Source organism: Malus domestica, chromosome 16 (genome assembly GCF_042453785.1).
Source record: "Malus domestica chromosome 16, GDT2T_hap1".
In the NCBI taxonomy this organism is placed as follows: Eukaryota; Viridiplantae; Streptophyta; class Magnoliopsida; order Rosales; family Rosaceae; genus Malus; species Malus domestica.
Window position 1 is genome coordinate 31,777,775 of NC_091676.1, and position 22,240 is coordinate 31,800,014.

Genomic DNA, 22,240 nt, shown 5'->3' on the forward strand with positions numbered 1-22,240 from the left:
ACTAAGATGTGTTACTCCTTTTTATTTTATTTTATTTTATTTTATTTTATTTAGATAGTACCTGATGCGCACTATTCTTTTACTCCCTATTTTTAGACGGAAATTCGTCGTCTTCCCCCTGCTTTCTTCCTTTCAATTATTCTGTCTCCACCACCTATTTCCTTTTTCATACTTGCTAATAGTAGCATACACCATGACCTGTCTCTCTTGCTTTTTATCATTTCCTTTTGGATGGTGCCTGTCAATCACTTCTTTTCTTTGCTTTCGGTGGCTGGCCACCATTTGAAAAACTTTTATTTTTATTTTTTTTATTTTTATTTTATTTTCTTTATATACGGTGCTTTGTAGGGATGGAACTCGACGGACGGTGAGCTGCAGTCGAGGCTTCATGACCGGCTAGTCGTTTGACGGCGGTTTATTGAAGTTCTTCGTCATTGTTGTTTGCCACAGACGGAGAGAAGGCCTTTGGGTGTGAGTTGGGCAAACTTTGGTTTTGTCAATCACATTCAAAAGCAGCAGCCATGGCGGAGGTGCAGAAGCAGCTGGAGCTTGAAGTAGAATGCAAGGCATTGAGGCACCACAATTTGACGGCGGTTATTGAAGTTGGTGGGGATGGGAGAGGACAAACTCCACGGAGGCAAAGACTATGATGGAGTAGGTAAGCTTGATGGGATTTTTATCTTTCTTCACTTTCTTATGGATTTTCTGCAGGGATTGTGCACCTGTGACCATGTACAAAAAATGTTGACACCAACTTCGCATACGAGCTGCTGAGGCACCACAATCCAGAGGCCAAGCTTTTCGCCGAAGGCGTGTTGCTCCAGCTTATGGTACCTATCGGACCGCTTGCCGGGCACCATTTCATGCGTCTCAATCAATTGCCACAACGTGAACAAAGTGATCACCCATGAGAGCACTATTACAACACATCCTGGACCCTATCCGAGACTGGAAGTTGCAAAGGGAAGACCTAGGACACCAGCTCCAACCATGGAATTGACATTGTGGAAAGCTGCGTACCACCAATTTGCATTCCTTGATGAAGTAATTGGAAGTCAATCACTTATTGCCTTCTACTATCTTGCCTTTTCATCATTAATGATCTGCAACTGCTTCTCCGGTCTCTCATCCACTACGCGACCATGACTTTTCAGATCGTTTGTCTTAGAAGCACTTAGGGGATCCACATGACTCTTAGAAGCACCGTTTTGCTTGCCTGAATCTCCAGCAATCTGAACCTGGGCATTTGGAATCAAGTACGACAAGCCCATCTTCGAGAAGCATTTAATAAGCTCTGCAAACACTAGATTGGATGATGCAGCTTTTGAAGCCAATTCAATAAGGAACTTCGAAGCACATTCACAAAGTGGCTCTGGCAGGGACTTCACAACTTCGATTTCGTCATCGTCGTCATCAATTTGTTGAGAGGGGTTTGATGATTGTACAGCCAATAGAAACAATGAAACATATTTTCTGAGCCGACAGCAGCTCTCCCTTCTCCGTGACTCTTAGAGTAGTGACGATTCTCAAGTATCTTCATTGATCCTACTTGATTAAGTGGTGACAGCAAACTGAATCCCCTGCTTTAGATTGTAGTTGAAATCAGCAGGAGGGCCAACGTACCCAACCTTGGCGTGGTTAGCTTGCACCGTCTTCCGGATTTTAGCATTTACAATAACAGCTTATACCTTTGGCTAGGTACCAATCAACAGAAAAGCATCTGCTTTCTCAAGACCAGCAATGGTACTATTCAAAATATATCCGGATCGAAGATTAGCATCACGATTCGAACCATTTGCTTCATACCAGACATTGTTTGACCCCATTTTATTTAAGAAGTCTTTCAGTGTCATCATAGACTCAGCATCAGATAGCTGACCAGCAACCCTAACGATCTCCTGTGGTTTTAACTTGATGAGCCATCTCGGCAACTACAGCAAGCGCATCACGCTTGCTCACAGGCTTAAAGTGCCCATCAGCATCACGAATCATAGGGTCATTTAACCTCTGCCTCTTCAAACCATCATAACAGAATCGAGTTTTGCCTGATATCCATTCTTCATTTATGTTCTCATTTAATCGTGGGACAATGCGCAAGACCTCTGGACCTCGGCTATCAATTCGAATGTTGGATCCAATGGCATCAGTAACATCAATGGTCTCTGACACAACTTGTAAATTGAATACACCGAGTCATTACAGTCTTCACCAAAGGTCCAAGATTCTTATCAACTACAGATCTCTTAACCTTAGTGAAACGGCCGCGGTCAGATCCAAATGCCATAGACTGATCCTACAGATCACATTCTCCTCCCTGATCACAAATTGGACAATCCAATGGATGATTCATCAGCGAAAACTCCATCACCCCTTCTCAAGCCTTCTTTGCTATCGGAGTATCAGTCTTAATTTTCATGCTAGGCATGGCAGGCCTGGCGCAGGAGGCGACTGGCTTCGGCGACTTCTCAACCTCAATAAGGCACATACGGCAATTACCCGCGATCGACAACCGGCTGTGGTAGCAGAATCTAGGGATATCAACACCGGCGATCTCACAGGCCTGCAATACAGTAAATTCCTTGGGGAGATAGTTAGTTGACAATCCTCCTCACAAATTTAGGCCCAATAAAAAGATTTGTCCTGATTGTTGCACTGACGGGATTTAGGATTGATTCCATCCTCCTTGGCTTGGGGACAACATTTAAAATGGAGATATATCCCACTTTAATATATATATATATATATATATATATATATTATTTATTTATTTATTTATTTATTTTATTATTATTATTATTTGTTTTTTTTAAGTACAAAGAAATTGTTGTCTTTGTAATAAAATTGACTTTTATTAGTCAAACCTCTAATAAAATCCTTATATATATATATATATTTTTTTTTTAATTTCATTTTGATGTGACTGAACTCGAAATTTTGAATATTCAAGCTGCCTACGTACCCCTCCAAAGAAGGGATCAAGTCGTAACGTAGTTCAAATGCATTTTTTTTTCTGATGATTTTGCCGTACACAGTTTATGCTCTTGCAGGCCAGGAGCTTTGGTTGTCGCCTTTTAGGGGTAGTAGCGCTTCAAGAATCTTCCATTGATAGGGCCAATCTTCAAGCCGTCTTCTGCCATGATTAAGTAGGCGCTGTTGGTGTAAACCTCTTGTATTACGTATGGTCCATCCCACTTTGATGTGAACTTGCTTTTCGTCTTGTGAGTTGTGATGATAGGCCTACGCAATGCTAGGACGAGATCTCCAGTTTGGAAAGACCTTGGGCGGACCTTCTTGTTGAATGCCTTGGATAGCCGTGCTTGGTAGCATTCCAAATGTTGTTGAGCTTCGAGCCTTCTTTCGTCGAGTGCTTCCAACTCTTGAAGGCGCAACTTTGCATTCTTCTTCTCAGTCAAGCCTTCTTGTATAGCCATTCTCAGTGAGGGGATTTGACTTTCGAGCGGTAGAACAGCTTCCACGTCATATACAAGAGAATAAGGCGTAGCTTGGGTAGGAGTCCTATGTGTCGTCCGATATGCTGCTTGAACTTGTATTTCTCACATAGCTCATCCATGAGTCGGTTGGAGAATTGCTTTCCGTTGTCAGTGATGATGTAGCAAGGCACCCCATATCGGTGGATGATGTGCTCCTTGATGAAACGGACGACAATTTCCTTCTTTACTTCCCTTAGGGGTATGGCTTCAGCCCACTTGGAGAAGTAATCTGTTGCAGCTAGGATGTAAGCTTCTCCTGCAGATGATTTCAGAGTAATTGGTCATACGACGTCCAATCCCCATGCATCGAATGGCCATGAAGCAGCTGTAGGGTGTAATGGCTCAGGTGGTTGGTGTATGAAGTTTCGTGGAATTGGCAGGCTTGGCACCTTTTGGCATATTCCAAGCAGTCCTTCACCATGCTTGGCCAGTAGTAGCCCATTCTTTTGAGCTGGAAATGTAGCTTTGGTCCAGATTGATGCGCTCTGCATACGCCTGAGTGTGCTTCTTCCATGGCTTGATTAACTTCTTCCTCACCTAGGCATCTCAGAAGTACTCATTCGAAAGAGCGTCGGTAGAGTGTTTCTTTGTAATAGAGGAAGCGAGGTGCTCGTCGACGTATTTCGGAGCGGTGTCTAGGATCATCTGGAAGTTTTCCATGCTCTAAGTAATCGATCAGCGGTTGTCTCCACTCTTCAACATCGACTGGAAGTACTGAGATGACATTTGTATCATCTAGTAGCATTTCAGTGACGAGGGGGATCACCCATCTTTGGCAGACTAGCACCTCTGCAGCTTCATCTTCTCCTAATGTCATGCTTGAGGCTAGGTTGGCAAGAGCGTCTGCCATTTGATTTTCTTTTCTTGGCACATGCTTTAGTGTCATAGTCTCAAACTCTTGTAGCAGTTGAGTTGCCAGTCGAAAGTATGGGATGAGATCATCTTTCCTTACCTCATATTCAGTTAAGAGTTGATTGATTATGAGCTTGGAGTCGCCAAATATCTCAAGGGCTGTGATTCCCATATTGATCGCCATTTGGAGTCCGATGATCAATGCTTGGTACTCGGTGACATTGTTGGAGCATAATTCGCTTAGTGGAAAGGAATAAGGTAATATATGCCTTTGCGGTGACATGAATACTACTCATGCCCCTGCTCCGTCTGCTCGTGCAGATCCGTCGAAGAACATCATCCATGTCGGGAAGATGTCGATGTAGAACATTTCCTCGTCAGGCAAGTCGTCTGAGATTTTCCAATCAGCTGGGATTGGGTGATCGGCAAGAAAGTCTGCCAGCGCTTGTCCCTTTACAGCTTTAGCTGGGACGTAGATGATCTCATATTGGTTAAGAAGCAGCGCCCATTTAGCGAGTCGCCCTGTCAAGACGGTTTTGGACATGACGTATTTGACCGAGTCAGCTTTTGCAACCAAGTGGATGGTGTAAGCATGCATGTAATGCCTGAGTTTCTGGATGGCGAACACCAAGGCAAGGCACATCTTTTCTATTGGGGAGTAGTTCAACTCGGCGCCGGTGAGGGTTCGGCTGAGGTAGTAAAGCGCTCATTCTTTCTGGGATTCATTCTCTTGCGCCAAGAGTGCTCCAACTGAACTTTCCTGAGCGGCGATGTACAATATGAGTGGTTTCCCGGGCACAAGCGCCCCCAAGACAGGTGGACTTGACAAATACTTTTTTATGCTTTCAAAAGCATTGTGGCATGCTTCGTCCCATACAAACGGAACATGATTCTTCATGAGTCGGCTGAACGGTTGACAACGCCCTGCAAGGTTAGAGATGAAGCGTCTGATAAAGGCAAGCCGTCATTGTAGACTTTTCAGCTCGTGCAGGTTTCTTGGCTCAGGCATGCTTTGAATGGCCTTGATTTTTGATTGGTCCACTTCAATACCACGGTGCTTGACAACGAAGCCGAGGAACTTTCTGGAGGTGACGCCAAACGCACATTTTAACGGGTTCATCTTGAGGTTGTATTTTCGCAGCCTTTCGAACACTACTTGCAAATCCTTCAAGTGATTTGATCTTTTCTTTGTTTTGACCACCACATCGTCCACATAACATTCTACGTTCTTGTGTAGCATGTCATTGAAGATTTTCTGCATTGCTCGTTGATATGTAGCTCCAGCGTTCTTTAGACCAAAGGGCATCACCTTGTAACAGTAGATACCTTTTGGAGTGCGGAATGCTGTTAGTTCCTCGTCTTCGAGAGCCATACGAATTTGATTGTATCAAGAAGAGCCGTCCATGAATGACAGTGCCTCGTGGCCAGTGGTTGCGTCCACCATGATTTCGATGATTGGCAAGGGGAAGTCGTCATTCAGACAAGCATCGTTGAGGTCCTGGAAGTCTACGTAAACACGTATTTGTCCAGATTTCTTAAGGACGATGACGATGTTGGAGATCCACTTGGGGTATTGTACCTCTCGAATGAATCCTGCTTCGATTAGCTTGTTAATCTCTGCCTCGATTTAAGGAATGAGCTCGGATCGATATCGCCTTTGAGTTTTCTTTATTGGTCGTGTTCCAGGCTTGACTGCAAGATGATGCACAGCGATGACAGGGTCAAGGCCGGGCATTTCTTTGTAAGTCCAGGCAAAGACGTCTTTGTACTCTGATAGCAGTTGGTAGTACTCCTCTATCTCGTCTGCTCTTAGCAGTGCGCTTACAAAGATAGGTTTTTGCTCCTCTTTTGTGCCCAAGTTGAGCTCATTAAGATGGTCATCCGTGGCTTGCCCCCCATCCTCAAGTTGTGGTGGTGCAGCAGTGACATCTTCTTCAGGGGTTTCGTCTTCTTTGCCTTTTTGGATAGTGATGTGGAAGACATCTTGGACTTCCTCTTTAGTGTCATCCTCTTGGGTTTGTTGATATGCAGATTATCCAGTATGGATGATGGTGTGCCTTCTTACTATCAGTGGTCCATTTGCGTCAACCTCCAAGATTGCTTGACGCTTCATCCTTGAAGGAATCGAGCTTCGAATATCGCCTTTTCCTACTAGCCTGTCGAGCTTTTCTTCCTTTGACGTTGTTTCCCTATTTCCAGAAAACTTCATGTTGTCTTTAAGTCTTTCCAAAGCTGATTGACGAGGAGGAGAGCTAGCCGTGGTGCTTTGCTTATTAGGTTTTGACAACCTTTCAAAAATAGAGCTTCGAGATGTTGGCCTGTTAAGCCTCTTGAAGACGGAGGTTCGGTTTTGACCACTAATGTGATCAAGGGCTGACGTTCTGGGTCTTGAACGTTTCATCTTATTGAAAATTGGCGTTTGAGGGGTGGATTTAGGCTCCTCTCGATCTTGTTCAATGCTTACGCTAATGTGTTGAGTGCTAGCATTTTTCGCTTTGCTTGAAATCTTCACGGGTGAATTTGTTGTTCACTCCGTAACCATGCTTCTTCAACTTCTTTTGAGTTTCGGTGAGGTCACGTTCTTTATTGTTGACGGTGTTTGAAACCTTTTTTCCAGGATTCGAAGAAGAAGCGAAGTCGTACCCAGCTTTTGACATGAGTTTGTAGGCGTTCGGATCAAAACCTACTTCAGTCCTCTTGGTTGGGAGAAAACTTGGTTCCGCTCTCTTTGGTAGAGCTTTTATGAAGCCTTGTGGTAATCTTGCAACCTTAGCGTTGCTTAGCTGTGTCAGAGGTAGAACTGCATTCGTCTTGAGCAACTTTACATTATCCATGTACCGTTGTGCATTGGCTTTGCTTGCTTCAGTTTCGAATGGGGATTGACCATTCTTTCTTCTTGACATCGGGATGTATCGGAAAACGGGTGTGTTTAGTTCATTTGAGGGCGTCATACTCCCTTTGGTTGTTGCAGGTTTAGCAAGCTCATCATCGTTCTTGCTTGAAGACGACATGGCTTCTTCTTCTTGCTTCTTGGGCATGGCTTGCCACTCCTGCTTTTTAGGTGTTGCTTTACCCGTGGATTTGATCTCTTTTGGAAGAGCTTCGAGCACCATGTCTTCATCCATGTAGAACTTGGCGTCTGCGAAATGTGATTCAGCTTCGGTGAATGGTTTGGTGTCGCCATAGATCACCTTCACTCCTTCTTGGTAGAATTTCAAGCATTGATGAAGGGTGGACGGTACTACTCCATTTGCATGGATCCAAGGCCTTCCTAAGAGCAAGCCGTAGGAAGTTCTTACATCAATCACGTGGAATATCGTGCTTGACTTGAGTTGACCAATAGTCATCTCTACTCGGATCATGCCCATTGCTTTTTGTCCTCCTTGATTAAAACCTTGGATTAGTAGACGACTTAAGGACAGTTCATCCGCCTTGATGCCGATTGTAGTCATTGTTGACTTTGGCATGATGTTTATGGCTAATCCACCATTTGTAAACACGGAAATTCCTACGATGAACGAGACAAGAAACACGTGTACAAAATAATATTTGTATTGATGATTTAGGGGTTACAATCTCTTCTACAAATTTAGCCTCTGATTCTATCTTTGCAATGGGTGGATTTGATGTTGTTGGTCCAAAGGGCCGTCGGGGCTTGATTTTGGGATAAACAGTTGTGCAGATTTGTTGACGTCGTGGATCCAAAGGTCCGTCGGGCTTGATCTAGGGATGAACGAATGATGAACGATGGACACTTTCTTCAAGGGCCGTCGGAGCTTGATCTTGAATCAGCAGAAGTTCTTCAAGGGCCGTCGGGGCTTGATTTTGAATGAGGATTTGACGAAGAACGAAGAGAGCTCTCTTGATCCTTCGGGATTTGCTTGGGAGCTTTTGAGTTTCAAAGCTTCAAGGTTGTGGTATGAGGTGAATTGGTTATGAATTGGTCTCCAAAATGAATGCCTTGGCCTCCTATTTATAGAATTCCAACACTTGATTTTTTTGGATTTAAATAATTAGATGAAATAAATCATTTCTGTCAGGCGTTGACACGTGTCCTGTTTGATGACTTTTCCGATTTATTTTGATTTTTCGTTTAGTCACATGCTATGTGTAAAATTTATGTGACACATAAACATTAAAATTTTAATTATTGATCAACATTTATTTTACCGAAATTTCGATGTCTACACTGACATTTCCATAAATAAATGTAGGAGTTTACTTCCGGTTGTGTAATAAGTACCTTAACTAGATTCGGCTACTCTACTTATGTTGTACTGCCATCTATGCTCTGACTACTTATGTTTTATGGGTTCTTCCCACTACTGCGCACTCTCTTTATTAGTTTAAGTAAATGCTAGCTTTGGGTTACATTTATCCATGTCTTATACATCAACTTCATTTTGGCTACGTCACCTTCTGATGTTGGCCAGCATGTCTCGACTCCATTCGAGGTGTGTCATTAATAGAGGTGTGAGTATTAAAACGTTAAATCAAATATTAATTTTTATTTTAAAAAATATGTAATAAACATGTAAATTCATTATCACATTAATGCTGGGGATTTCAATCAAAATTTGAAAACTAATAAGGTCCCAATCAATGAACATTAATAACTAGGGATCAGATACTAATTTTTCCATTTTGTAAATGTACACTCAGCTGAAAAATCTGTATAACTTAAAAAGAAAAGAAAAAAAATATTGAGTGTCATGCCTGAGATTATGATTTTTGAACTCAATAAATGCATGGCATTCAAAGTGGTTGAAATCCCCTGCGAGTGTAGTTAGAGCTAGAGTAGGCTCAACGAACCAGGTAGTCCAGACCTAGGTGCATGGTCCCACTCACTCCAGAGTGGTAGACTAGACAGATCTCGTTGAAGTGCGTCACAAGCAATCAAAACCCAAAGAGGAAGGAAAATTACATCTTAGATTTCTTCTAGGATTGTCCCGGCTAATCGAAGATTGCTTTCCTTATAAGGACTTTCCAAGAACTAGCATAAATTCCTTGGGGCTCATATCAAAGGTATGCAATACTTCTGCTCTCAAGGCTACTGTTTGAGGTCTAAACACAATACTTTACTAACTTGCTTGTTAGAGGGTCATTGGCCTGTACTCTTTTATAGGTTTTCGACGGTTAGCTCAGCCGTGTATAGTCGTGCGGAGATTTAGTTCTAAATTGCAATAATCAATTGAATAAAACTGAATATGCTAAATATTTAGGCTAGTGAGTTATGGCCGTTTAAAGAAAATAGGATGAAAGATTACTTTAAGGCACATAGATAACCATGCTAGCTTGCTTTTAGACCCAATTCACCTCATAACAGTGTATAAAGGCGAGATGCGAATTACCTTGTAGATATAATGAACTTATAGTAAGAACTAAGACGCCTTAAAAGTATTAAGTGCACCATGGAACTTCTAATTTAAACTTCCTAACATCCTTCCCTAATTTAATTTTGAAATATGAAGAAACTTATATATACAAAGAATCCTCTAAAGATCCTATTTTCAAATTTATCAAAAAGTAACCGAGGAACTATTACAAGAGAAAAGTTAGCGAATCAAATACAAGACTAACTTATGTATGTGTTGGGAAAATTTAATAATAATAATTATATATTAAATTTATTAATTGAATGGAAGTTAGAAGTTGAGCCTTTTGGTAGATGTGTCTATTCAAATGAAGAGTTGCAAACTTTTGACTCTTCATAAATAATCACATGTTTTCCAAAATGATATCTCAATTCTATAAATAGGGAAGCCTCTATAATCAAAAGACATTTTTTTTATTATTACATATTTATACATAGAGTACACTAAATATTAGAGAGTCTCACTGAGTCCATATGAGAGAGTTTTCAACACAATTGTGGTGCATGGAGCCTTGTGATTTGGACTGCTACTATTACAAGGACGTGGTCGTTGTATCTTGGGAGACAAGCGCCGATCAACCATGAGCATCGTAGTGGGACGTAAACTTGTCTTAAGGACAAAGTGTTTGACACTTGCCTTGACTGTATTTTCGGGTTTTCCTAATCCATTATGTCATGTTTATTTAATATTAGTTACTCATATGCATACATTACTTTGATATATAATTGCATGTATTATTTATTAATTTTTCTGATTTAATATAGTAATTAGACCTTATGTTTTCAATCATATGTGCCAAATTAGCAAAACTGTCAGCGGCCATGTAGGCTTCCCAAAATATGGATTAATTGTGTAGTGGGAAATCTGCTCAATAAATGTCAAATGCAGTTAAAAGCTCTATAATTTAGCCGTTGGGAGCATTCCTTATTTCTATATTTTTTTTTTACATTGTATTTAGTCTTTCGTTGAACAAGCAATTCTATATATTTGTTTAACCAAGTAAAATTCATAGATCAACTTATTTTTTCAAAAAAAAAAAAAAGATTGTGTATTGTTCAATGTATTACATTACTCCATTTTATGAACATTTAACCAAGAATTTTTTATTTATTTAAATAAATAAGAATCTTAGTAACACAACACATCATACCTACAACAATTTGGTTGTGACAGCCCGTCCCGAGATATTTTTCTTGATGGCATGAAATGTCGATTCTACCCTTAAGAGTTGAGTTGTGGGTTGTGTAAATAAGCTAAGAAATTAAACAATTGAGATTACTTATTTTCTTCCTAATCTTTTGGACCCAATTAGAACTAAAGGTTCTAATTGTTTTGGTTGGTTGTAAGAAAATTTGAACCACACACACACACTCTCTCCCGTTGACTCTCTTTCTCTCTCTTCTCTCTCGGTTTTCTTCCATTTTCCGTACAAGTGTACGGACGAACTTCAAACTCTCCATCCCAGTCACGGATCAAGGTTGTGAAGGTAGTCTTTGTGATCCTTGTGAGCTCAGGAACTCACCTATACCATTTTTAGAACGTGAAGACCTCATTTTCTCGAGAACCCGAGAACCTAGTTTTGGGTTATTGTTCATGTGATCGTGAATGTGAAGTTTTTAGAATATTTTAAGCTGTTAGGAAGCTTTAGGACGTCTTCGTGAAGCTCGGAGAAGAAAAACGAAGTGAATTAGACGTCGGGAAATTGAGTTGGACAAGTTTCAAATTTTGGCTGGATTATTGAGGGTTCTCCGACGAGATTTCGTGGATTTCAAAGCTTGAAAGTGGTAAGGTTTTGTTCCTCTCATCCTAAGCTTCAATTTGGTTCAAATTTCATAAATTTTGGTTAAGAATCGAAGAAGATATGAATGTTTGATTATTTTTCAGTTTCCGGCGAGTGCAGCGGTGACCAGCGCTGGACTCCGGCGAACCAAGGAAGAAGGAGAAGAATATTCTGTCAAAGTTGATGGAAAATTCTAACGCCGTTAGGTATAATTAACAGCATATTCTAGTTTTTAATGGAATATTCCCTAATGGCGTTGACTATTCCGTCCTCTGTTCCAAGTACGTGCCTGGGCTTGAGCCGCGCATCTGGCCGTGCCTTGGCCGGTGCATGAGGGCACGTGGGGTCATGAAATTTTTTTCTAAAAATATGGGGATGTTCCTGAGGATGAGTAGATCATGGTGGTATATTCAAATACCCCATTTGAGCTTTGTATGAGAAGTTATTTCCTAGTTTTGTGTATGTGCTTTAAATGACGTTTATTTAGTTATTTCGCATATAGGTGAGACCTATCCTGAGGACGAGCGCCATTAATCGAGGCTTAGGGGCTACGACCCTTCGACATACCAGTGAGTGGCCTTTTGTTTTTCCGTATATACCTATATACTTGAGGTTTTTCCCAGAAAATGAATTTGAATGATTATACATTTTGAAATGCCATGCGAAGTATTTGCCTATTTTATTTATGCATTGGTAGCTGCATATAATTATGATTGGTGTTGCGGACGCACAGGTAAGTTTATAAATTAAAGATGTGAGATTAATTCAGTTATGCAAGTTATGATGTGATGTGATGAGAGCTTATAAATTTGCACCCGATGTTAGTGCTCCCGCCCAGAGTTAGGGCACAGTCCTTCACGTGATGTTCACCTCCCACATCATATGCTCACCTTGGATCCAGGTTAGGTGCACAGGCGTGTCGTACATACCACTTTAGGTCATTTCGACTCGTAGATGACCCGCGATCATTCGCACAGCCTTCACGTGATCGTAACACTAGAGCATATTTACTTTACACCTAGTCTTGTCATACAGACCACTGTAGGTGGTTCCGACTCGTGTGCAAGATGTGATTTGATATGATTCAGATTGGTTATGAGCTATATACTCAGTAATGTAGTTTGAGTTAGAGAGATTTGGCTAATGCGATATTTGACATTTATATATTTTGCATGGTTTACCTATAACATTGCATTGAGATACTTTGGCATAGTATACTTCTATGGATTTTCATCTAGAGTATGATTTCGGATACAACTTATTATTATTATTATTATTATTATTATTTTCTGGGAAATTATACAGGTTTTACGGCAAGGGGTTAGAACTTTTGAGAAATGAAATGATTTTGAAAAGCTTTGGTTTTGCCCACTCACACTTTCTGTTTTGCACCCCTCCAAGTTTTAAGTATAAGTGTTTTGGTGGATCACAAGGATTCTAACGGGGGTTCTGAGAGAACATAATCATGTAGGATCACTCTCGGGTGTTGTATTATTAGTACTTGTCCTGCTTGACTGCACTTAGACTATTTTACTCTGGTTGTGTATTTCACGCTTAATCTCTCACTAACACTCTATCTTAACTAATTCTGCTAGTAGTTTGGTTTCTGTTCCTTCGCAATTCCCTTATATCTTTATTGCTTCTGTATTGTGTAGATGGTTACATCACTCCCACGTGACGGTAAACATGCCTTGATTTAGGTTAGGGTGTATCCTTGGACCTATATGAATTTTTAGTAGTGTAATAGGAAATTATTAATTTATATATTTGAGGGACCTATATGAATGTTTAATGTTGTATTATTTTAAAAATTTAACGGATTACTAATTTAGCACGCTTTTCTCAAGTCGGGACCGGCCAAAAATAAATTATTCAATAGAGGTTATTAATTTATCAGATATTGTATTAAAGTTCTACTGTATCCTTGATAATAGATGAAATAAGAACAATGTACGTAATTTTATTTTAATGAGGTATTTAAGTTTTCAAATTTTAGCTAAAAAGTTATCAATATAATTCATATTCGACTAAAATCTAATTACAGTTTTAACAGATGTAGCAGTGGCAACATATATGACAAAAAAGTTCATGTCGGCTGTCGTAGTTCAGACAAATAAATGTAGTCTGGTTGGCGCCAACCATGCAGGCATGCAGACATGATGCATGTGTTCATATACAAACAAAAACAGATCATTCATATTTATTAAACCACGAGTATAAATACCAACAAATTAATTAGAATAATAATAACAATAATAAAAGGTGGAAAATTATTATATTATTACCAGCGAATTTGGGAAGTAAGATGGCCGTCAAGAGCAAGGAATCAAAAGGGTAGTTTGGAAATTAAAATAAGGTTATCGTCTTCCTCACCTCTTTGGACAAATCAGAATATCACTTGATCACAATTGGAAAGCTGCAGTTGTTTTGTCTCTACATGCAGAAAAAGTAGTTGATAAATCCACACACCTTTATGCCTTTATGCTAGTGTCCCCTTGTTCCAGTCACATCTGCCATTTCGTGGAATGAAAACAAAATACCCAACCACTATCCCTCTATTTTCTTTCACCACCTCCAGATAATTCCTTATTTATTTATTTTTATTTATTTTCTGTGTAGAACTTAAAATAATCTTAAAAATTCTAAAGGTGATATGTCGACTTTTGCTTAAGAAAAACAAGATTGCCTTCATTAAATGGGCTGACTTTTTGGATTTTCCCACAAGCAGCTCAGCATCGCTGAAGGTCAAAGCAGCTGAATGCAATTTCCCACATCTCACCTGCTCATGGCAAGTAAAAGTTAAAGCATTAAAGATAATGATTAATTACCCAAATCCTATCTTTAATACATTCACAATTGAATATTGACTTCATTCAAGTAAGTAATCTTTATTTAAATCAATTAGAGATATTTACACCATTATCTCAAGATACTATTTCCTATTTAATATTTTGAGAATATTCTCTCCATAAACCTTGGTCAATAGGATACCGCCATGTGTAGGGTAAAACCCTAACACCATGGCTGGCCCTTCTTCCTATAAATACCTTCATCTCTACCAAATTTCGGTAAGCTTTTACTACCCCTAAAAGCTCTAAATGCTTACTCTTTTTGAGAGAAACTAGCATAGGCATCGAAGATCTATTGGCCTAAGCCCCCTCGTGTGAGGCTTAGGTCCTTGATAAAATGTGTTGATTGTTTTGCAGGTGCATTTTCATCAAAACTAAAGATGGCGAAAATTTGCATCGACAAATTGGTGCTTTCATTGAGAGTTGATTGAAATACTTGAAGAAACCTCTTGCATTTGGTTTATTGAATTTTCTATTACGTTGAATTTTTCATACATCATATCAATTAATTTTCCCTAGAAAAGTTTCTTGATCAATCTTTGGAGAAAGGATACAATGGTAGGAAATTCGGAAACCACGATGAACGAAACCCCATACGTACAAGGATTTGCACAGGAGAATGGAGATGACGACATAGCCCCGAGATGGCGATCCTCAAGGCCCGCACCATCACCATTGCCTCAACCCAGCAGCCATGGCAGGGTAACCAGGCCACGGTCCAAGCAGCAGCACCGCTACTTTTTCAATGGCCCACTCCTCAAAACCCTAGGCCTCTTGCACATGTCCATTCCATGACCCATGGGCATGCACCTCATGCCCTTTAAGCTGTAAGCCAAGCCTAGGAGACCCAAACTGCTAGCCAGGCAACCTAAGTCGTAACAGATGGAGCCCAGCCTGCAGCCCAAGCTCGGGACTAGGCCTAGGTCGTTGCAGGGTAGCTTAAGCCCACTTGGATATCAGCTAGGCCTAAGCACGCGAGAAGCAAACTGCGGCCCAGTGTTAGCCAGCCCACACGCGACTCTAGCCTTCCCCATGTACGCTCCGACCACCAAGGTGGGTTAGTTATCCCTGCGACCCAATCCAATCCGGGGCCATCTTTTGTGATTCCGATTCCACCAACCGGCCCTCCAATTAACCCAGAGTTATTTTCACCCCATTTTTCTGCAGAAATGCCCGCTCCTAGCCCAAGTTTTGTACCTGCAGTCCACTATACTTCCACCACACATTTAGATATCCATCATCCAAACTTTTCCCATCCAAATGGTGAACATCATCTGCCCCAGCAGGTCACCAACTTGACTAGCGCCTTCACACAGCAGACCACTTTGTTGAACTAGCTCATCGAGTGCATCGAGATGCAGCGCGCCCTAAACAAGGTTTCTCGAAGCAGGACAATGGTAGATGAAGGTGACTCATTGCAGTGATGTTTAGCCAAACAGCTTCTAAGCTCGCCAGGAACAACGCATTCGGGTAGCGTGCAGTCTCATTGGGCCATCAGGAGAACGTCTTCTTCTGCCTCAATGTGTAGAGAAGCGTTCATTCTCGACTCAGTTCACGAGTCAGTGCGCATTCAAGGTTGGGTCCACACTCTGACGAGCACTACGGACATTCGAGGCGAAGCATCCACACGAAGCTAAGCCCACTAGGAGATCTTTCTACAAGGCACTAGAATAGGCAGCCACATGATGGACCGGGAAGAGCACGAGAGTAGTGCAACTCAAGTTCCACTAGTAGCCTTCGCCAAAAGCGACGGTGAGCAGTTCAGAATGAACCACGTGCACTGCGACCACGACATAGGCGAGCAAGACATTCTAAGGAGCAATAAGGACGAGCAGGTCAAAACCAAGGCTGGTAGAGGCTTCGTTGCCCCACCAGAGGTTAATCTAGGAGGAAGTACAAGGGCTCGTAGCAAAGTAGCTGAGTGATTTCTAGCGCATTGAGACCATCGAGGATACCTTTTGAAGAGACATGGCTAATATAAGCAGGTCACCGTTCACATACGAGATCGAGCAGAGCCACTGAGGAAGTTTACCCCGCCACATTTCACTTTGTTTAAAGGAGATGAAGATCCGGACAAGCACCTGATGCACTACCAAAGCGTCATGACCCTTTACGGCAACAATGACGCTCTCATGTGCAAAATCATTCCCACGACGCTTCAAGGTGAGGCGCAGGACTAGTTCCACACCCTACCGCCATGCTCAATTCGAAACTTCAGTAAACTTTCCTTAGTTTTCACTAAGGAATATTTGTCCTATAGCTAGGTCAAGAAGAAGTGTGATTGCTTTTTAAACTTGAAAAAAGACTCGAATGAGTCACTTTGCATATACGTCAAGAGTTCAAGGTGGAAAAGGCGAAGATTGTCGGATGATTTATTTTCAAAATGAGTCACCTTTCAAAATGGGCTCCCAACAAATCTGTAATACCCCACCTCGAAATATTTATTTTTAGGAAATAATTCCGATGATAGGCCCAATTTAAACTCTTGCTTAATTTACTACCATTAACCACGAGTCTTGACTTCAATTCCTTAATTCCTCACAAAACTATATCCATATTTTAATTATCAAAACATACGACTAAATTATCAATTTAATCCCCAAATTTCTTCTATTAACTTCTCAACAAAAGATTAATTCTCAATTATTTAGGGCTGCATCTAACCCTTGTTAGACTACCTCCGTACCCTTAAGCGGGATCAGGCCCTCCGTAGTTCACCAATCAATCTTAATCCATTTTTTAATATATTCCAAATAAACGAAATATCCAACATTACTTCTAATGATTGAAACACATCCAATGGGTACCAAATTCGTATTTAGAATATCCAAATTTGTACAAAATGGCAACATCGGCCCACTGGCCACCCTCCACTGCACGCGCCACCGTGGGTGGCGGTTTCCAGCAATCTAAAACCCAATTTTTCAACTAACTCTAAAAATAAATAAGTATATTTCAATGAGAGGAACAACTTTCATACTTAGGCCGAAGTCCAATTCGACCGGGAAACACCTCAAATCACCCTCGAATCGTCGGAAACTTTAATTTGGGTGTTCTTGATTCGACTCGAAAACAGCTCCACCACCCCTAAACTTGTTTGGGCTTTGTTCCTGGCCTCAAGAGGATGCTATAGGTGGTGGTGATTGAAGGAATTTGTTTTAGAAATGGAAGGATCGACGATAAGAACCCGCCTACCCACGGTGCGGTTTCTCCTAAATTCAAGGCCAATTTTCTTATGTTTTAAGGTGAAATTGGAAGAGAGAACGAATAGGTTCGAGGTAAAGATCATTTTGGCACCGGTCCCATCATCAACGATGGTCGGAGTCAGGATATATGGCCCGATTGGGTTGGCGGGTCGAAGAGGGATCTGGTTACCTCTTTCTCTTCTCCCTCTTTTCCCTTTCTTTCCTCCCTTCGTAATTGGCTGGTCCCATTCCTCATTTCTCTCCTTTCTCTTCTCTTCTTTTCTTCCCAGCAGTTCGTCTCTCACTCTTCTTTTCTTTTCCTTTCATCTTAGCCACACACGTGGCATATCACTTGGCTCCAGAAAATCTAGAGTCTTCTAAAGAATGTTAAAATTACCAAAATATCCCTGACTTTCAACGTTAATAACTTCTTCGTTATAACTTCGTTTCACGAACGGTTTGTGCCTACACGTTTGTGGGATCGAGCTCTATTGTGAACTCGAAGGGTCTACGAATTTTAGATCATTAATTTCCGAACTTCAAACTTCGTGATGAGTTTAATTTAAAACTCAATTCAAATAAATTAATATAAATTCTTGAAAAATAATATAAAATCTCAACAATACAAAAACGTAAATTATAATAATTTCCAATAATAAAATTTTAAAATTCCTCAATTAAATTTTCATAACCATAAATCGATTTATTTTCGATTTTCCTTCGCATATTCATATGTTTAAATGTCCAGGGTATGACATTCGCCCCCCATTAAAATAAGTCTCGTCCCTGAGATTTCAACCACCGAGTTACGAAAAGAAATTAGAACTATTTCAACCATTTCTTTTATGGTGAATAAAATCATAATCTCAGTTTATGATTTTATTCAAGCTCCGAAATACGTAAACCAACGAATAACAATCATGACACTTACCTACAATTTAAGATTCTTAGCCACATTCATTGGTAAAATAAATATCCTCATCAAGCCACATTTTTCATGACCTAAAACAAATACCTGCATAATAATCACAATCACCAGCAATACTATACGTTAGAATTTTTTTTTTCCATATACAGCACCCTAAAAACAATGATCATAAACTTTAGTCATAACCATCATCAACCAACGAGATACCAGAAATACAAGCCATAATCATCAGTGGCTAAGAAAATATCAAAATTTCAAGCCAAAACATTATAATTGGTAAATTAACTATGAAAATTTCCAACCAAAATCAATGGAGTTTCCAATCACACTCACTCGGTAAAGGAAAGAAATGTAAAACCAACTCCGCAACACCACTAACATAAAACTTCATTCTATGATTTCCTTTATTTCCGCAATTAACTAAATTGCCCATAGTAAATTTAAAAACCTTATCTTTTTTTTTTTCTTTTCCAAATCTTTCTTTGAATTGTTTCTCTTTTAAATTCCTTCAAAGTGCAATCACAAATCGAATAAATGAGTGACTCACACATCCAGAGTATTATTCACATTCCATCAACCAAAGGAGAAAATTTTTAATATATTACAACTCTATTGGCCAACAACTAACCCTTATTAATCACACAGCCACGAGAATATGTGCTCATCATCAATTTTGTTTGCAATATCGAATCCAACAATGACCTTCCATAATTATGACCACTAAACCAATCAAATTTGTAATTATAACTTTCTCCAACGATTATTTTCATCAACGTAAAAACTCTACTGGGAAAACGTTTATATTAAACGAACCCAAAATCTCATTCCATATTTTCATTCATGTCCACCAATAATAAATGAAGAAATCTTTATGATCTTTTCACCATCCCAAATATAAGGATCAACCATAACCATAGTTTATAATCTAATTCCCATTCGATAAACCACCATGACTTTAATAAATACTAAAATTTCCAACCACCATTTATCATTGGCCAAAAGATTTTAAATTTCTAGCCATACTTATCATTGTCAAAACAATGATTTCACCACCATTTTTTTTCTCAATAAGTGACTAGTAGGCTGGAAAAGATTGTAATATACCTGGCTAATACACATCACACATTTTTATCACCTTAATAATTCATTCTCATAGCCCACACATGGAACTTCTTCCCCGAAACATTGGGTCTTTGTGCCCATTCAACCATTCCTTCAGACTTCATGGGTCATTTCGCCCAATTCATCGTTCACAGGGCCACTTTGCCCAATCACACATCCTCGGGCTCTTTTTGCCCACATCATACATCCTCGGGCTCTTTTTGCCCATATAACACATTCCTCCCATTCCACGGGCTCTCACGCCCAAATCAACATCCATGGGCCTTTTTCGCCCAATTCAATATCCACGGGCCTTTTCCGCCCTCATCAACATGCACGGGCCTTTTCGCCCCATTCAACATCCACGGGCCTTTTAGCCCAATTCAACATTCCTCAATGGCACAGGTATAGTATGACCATTTCATCTACTTGTCACAATTTCACAATCAACTTAACTTCCAAAATTTTCATGATGCATAACATAATATCAACTCCATTTAAAATTAATTCGAGACTTGAATCAACGCTCATATTCAAATAAATTCCTTCACATTCAAATAAACCCAATTCACTTCATTTCATGATGATTCATAATATATATATATTCCACATAACTTCCTCATTATTCAAAGAACTTAAGAAATAATGCAATATTAACGCAACTCATAATTCCTACTAACGGAATTCCATAATCACCATGGAAATTGCACCACAAACACAATGCAAATCATATATGTATCACACACACACACACACACACACACACACACACATATATATATATATATATATATATATATATATATATATATATATATATATATATCTCACATGAATGCCACTTTATTCACAAAAATTATGAGATCATGCAACCACAATGCATATCATGATTCACACCAATATGAACTCAAGAATATTGCATATTGTAGAGCATGATTATTTGCTCTGATACAATTTGTAACGCCCCGCCCTGAAATATTTATTTTCGGGAAATAATTCCAATGATAGGCCCAATTTAAACTCTTGCTTAATTTACTGCCATTAACCACGAGTCTTGACTTCAATTCCTTAATTTCTCACAAAACTATATCCATATTTTAATTATCAAAACATACGATTAAATTATCAATTTAATCACCAAATTTCTTCTATTAACTTCTCAACAAAAGATTAATTCTCGATTATTTAGGGCTGCATCTAACCCTTGTTAGACTGCCTACGTACCCTTGAGCAGGATCAAGTCCTTCATAGTCCACCATTCAATCTTAATCCATTTTTTAATATTTCCAAATAAACGAAATATCCAACATTAGTTCTAATGATTGAAACACATCCAATGGGTACCAAATTCGTATTTAGAATATCCAAATTTGTACAAAATGGTAGCATCGGCCCACTGGCCATGCGCCACCGTGGGTGGTGGTTTCCGGCGATCGGAAACCCAGTTTTTTTTACTAACTCTAAATATACCAAATTTTACAGGTAAGTAGATTTGAATGAGATGAACAACTTTCATACCTAGGCCGAAGTCCAATTCAGCTAGAAAACACCTCAAATCACCCTCGCACTATCGGAAACCCTTAATTTGGGTGTTCTTGATTCGACCCCAAAATAGCTCCGCCACCCCCAAACTTGTTTGGGCTTTGTTCCTGGCCTCAAGAGCATGCTATGGGTGGTTGTGATTGAAGGAATATTTTTTAGAAATGGGAGGATCAACAGCAAGAACCCCCGCACCAACCGTACGGTTTCTCCTAAATTCAAGGCCAATTTTCCTATGTTTTGGGGTGAAATTAGAAGAGAGAACGAATGGGTTCGAGGTAAGGATCATTTTGGCACCGGTCCTGTCGTCAAGGTGGCTAGAATTGGGAGATATGGCCGGGTCGGGTTGGCGGGTCAAAGAGGGATTTGGGTTCCCTTTTTCTCTTCTCCCTCATTTCCTCTTATTTCCTCCATTCCTGATTGGCTGGTCCCATTCCTCCTTTCTCTCCTTTCCCTTCTTTCCTTCTCATCCCAGTTGTCCATCTCTCACTTTTCTTTTCTTTTCCCTTCATCTCAGCCACACACGTGGCATATCACATGGTTCCAGAAAATCTAGAGCCTTCTAAAGATGGTTAAAATTACCAAAATATCCATGACCTTCAATGTTAATAACTTCTTCGTTATAACTCCGTTTCACGAACGGTTTGTGCCTACACATTCGTGAGATAGAGCTCTATTCAAACATATAAATTATGACCTCGAAGGGTCTAAGAATTTTTTATCATTAATTTTCAAACTTCAAACTTCATAATGAGTTTAACTTAAAACTCAATTGAAATAAATTAATATAAATTCTTGAAAAATAATATAAAATCTCAATAATACAAATACGTAAATTATAATAATTTCCGGTAACAAAATTTTAAAATTCCTCAATTATATTTTCATAACCATAAATCGATTTATTTTCAATTTTCCTCCGCATATTCATATGTTTAAATGTTCAAGGTATTACAAGATCACCCACTTTTCGAAGAGCTAATGATGGGTAAGAACTATACCTTGGCAGATTATTATGCTTTGGCAGAAAATCACACTCTAGGATGAGGCCAAGTGTTCCCAGAAGCCACCTGAGCAACAACGCAAAGACGAGGAGCCAGCTTAAAAGAAGGCGGGCGATAAACAGCTCAATGACAATAA

At 39.8% G+C, this 22,240-nt stretch overlaps 1 long non-coding RNA gene and 1 pseudogene across 2 annotated transcripts; one reads left to right on the forward strand and one right to left on the reverse strand.

The window, feature by feature from the left end:
* Positions 1–1,394: 1,394 nt before the first annotated feature.
* On the reverse strand, positions 1,395–4,527 carry LOC114822305 (NADH dehydrogenase [ubiquinone] iron-sulfur protein 1, mitochondrial-like; annotated as a pseudogene).
* A 6,712-nt stretch (positions 4,528–11,239) lies between these two features.
* LOC139192946 (uncharacterized) lies at positions 11,240–13,467 on the forward strand. Of its 2 annotated transcripts, none has more exons than XR_011577527.1 (4): positions 11,240–11,502; positions 11,603–11,704; positions 11,986–12,067; positions 13,154–13,467. It is a non-coding gene; the product is annotated as an uncharacterized lncRNA (long non-coding RNA). The 2 variants fall into 2 exon arrangements; XR_011577526.1 differs by having other exon boundaries at positions 12,001–12,067.
* The last annotated feature ends 8,773 nt before the right edge of the window (positions 13,468–22,240 follow it).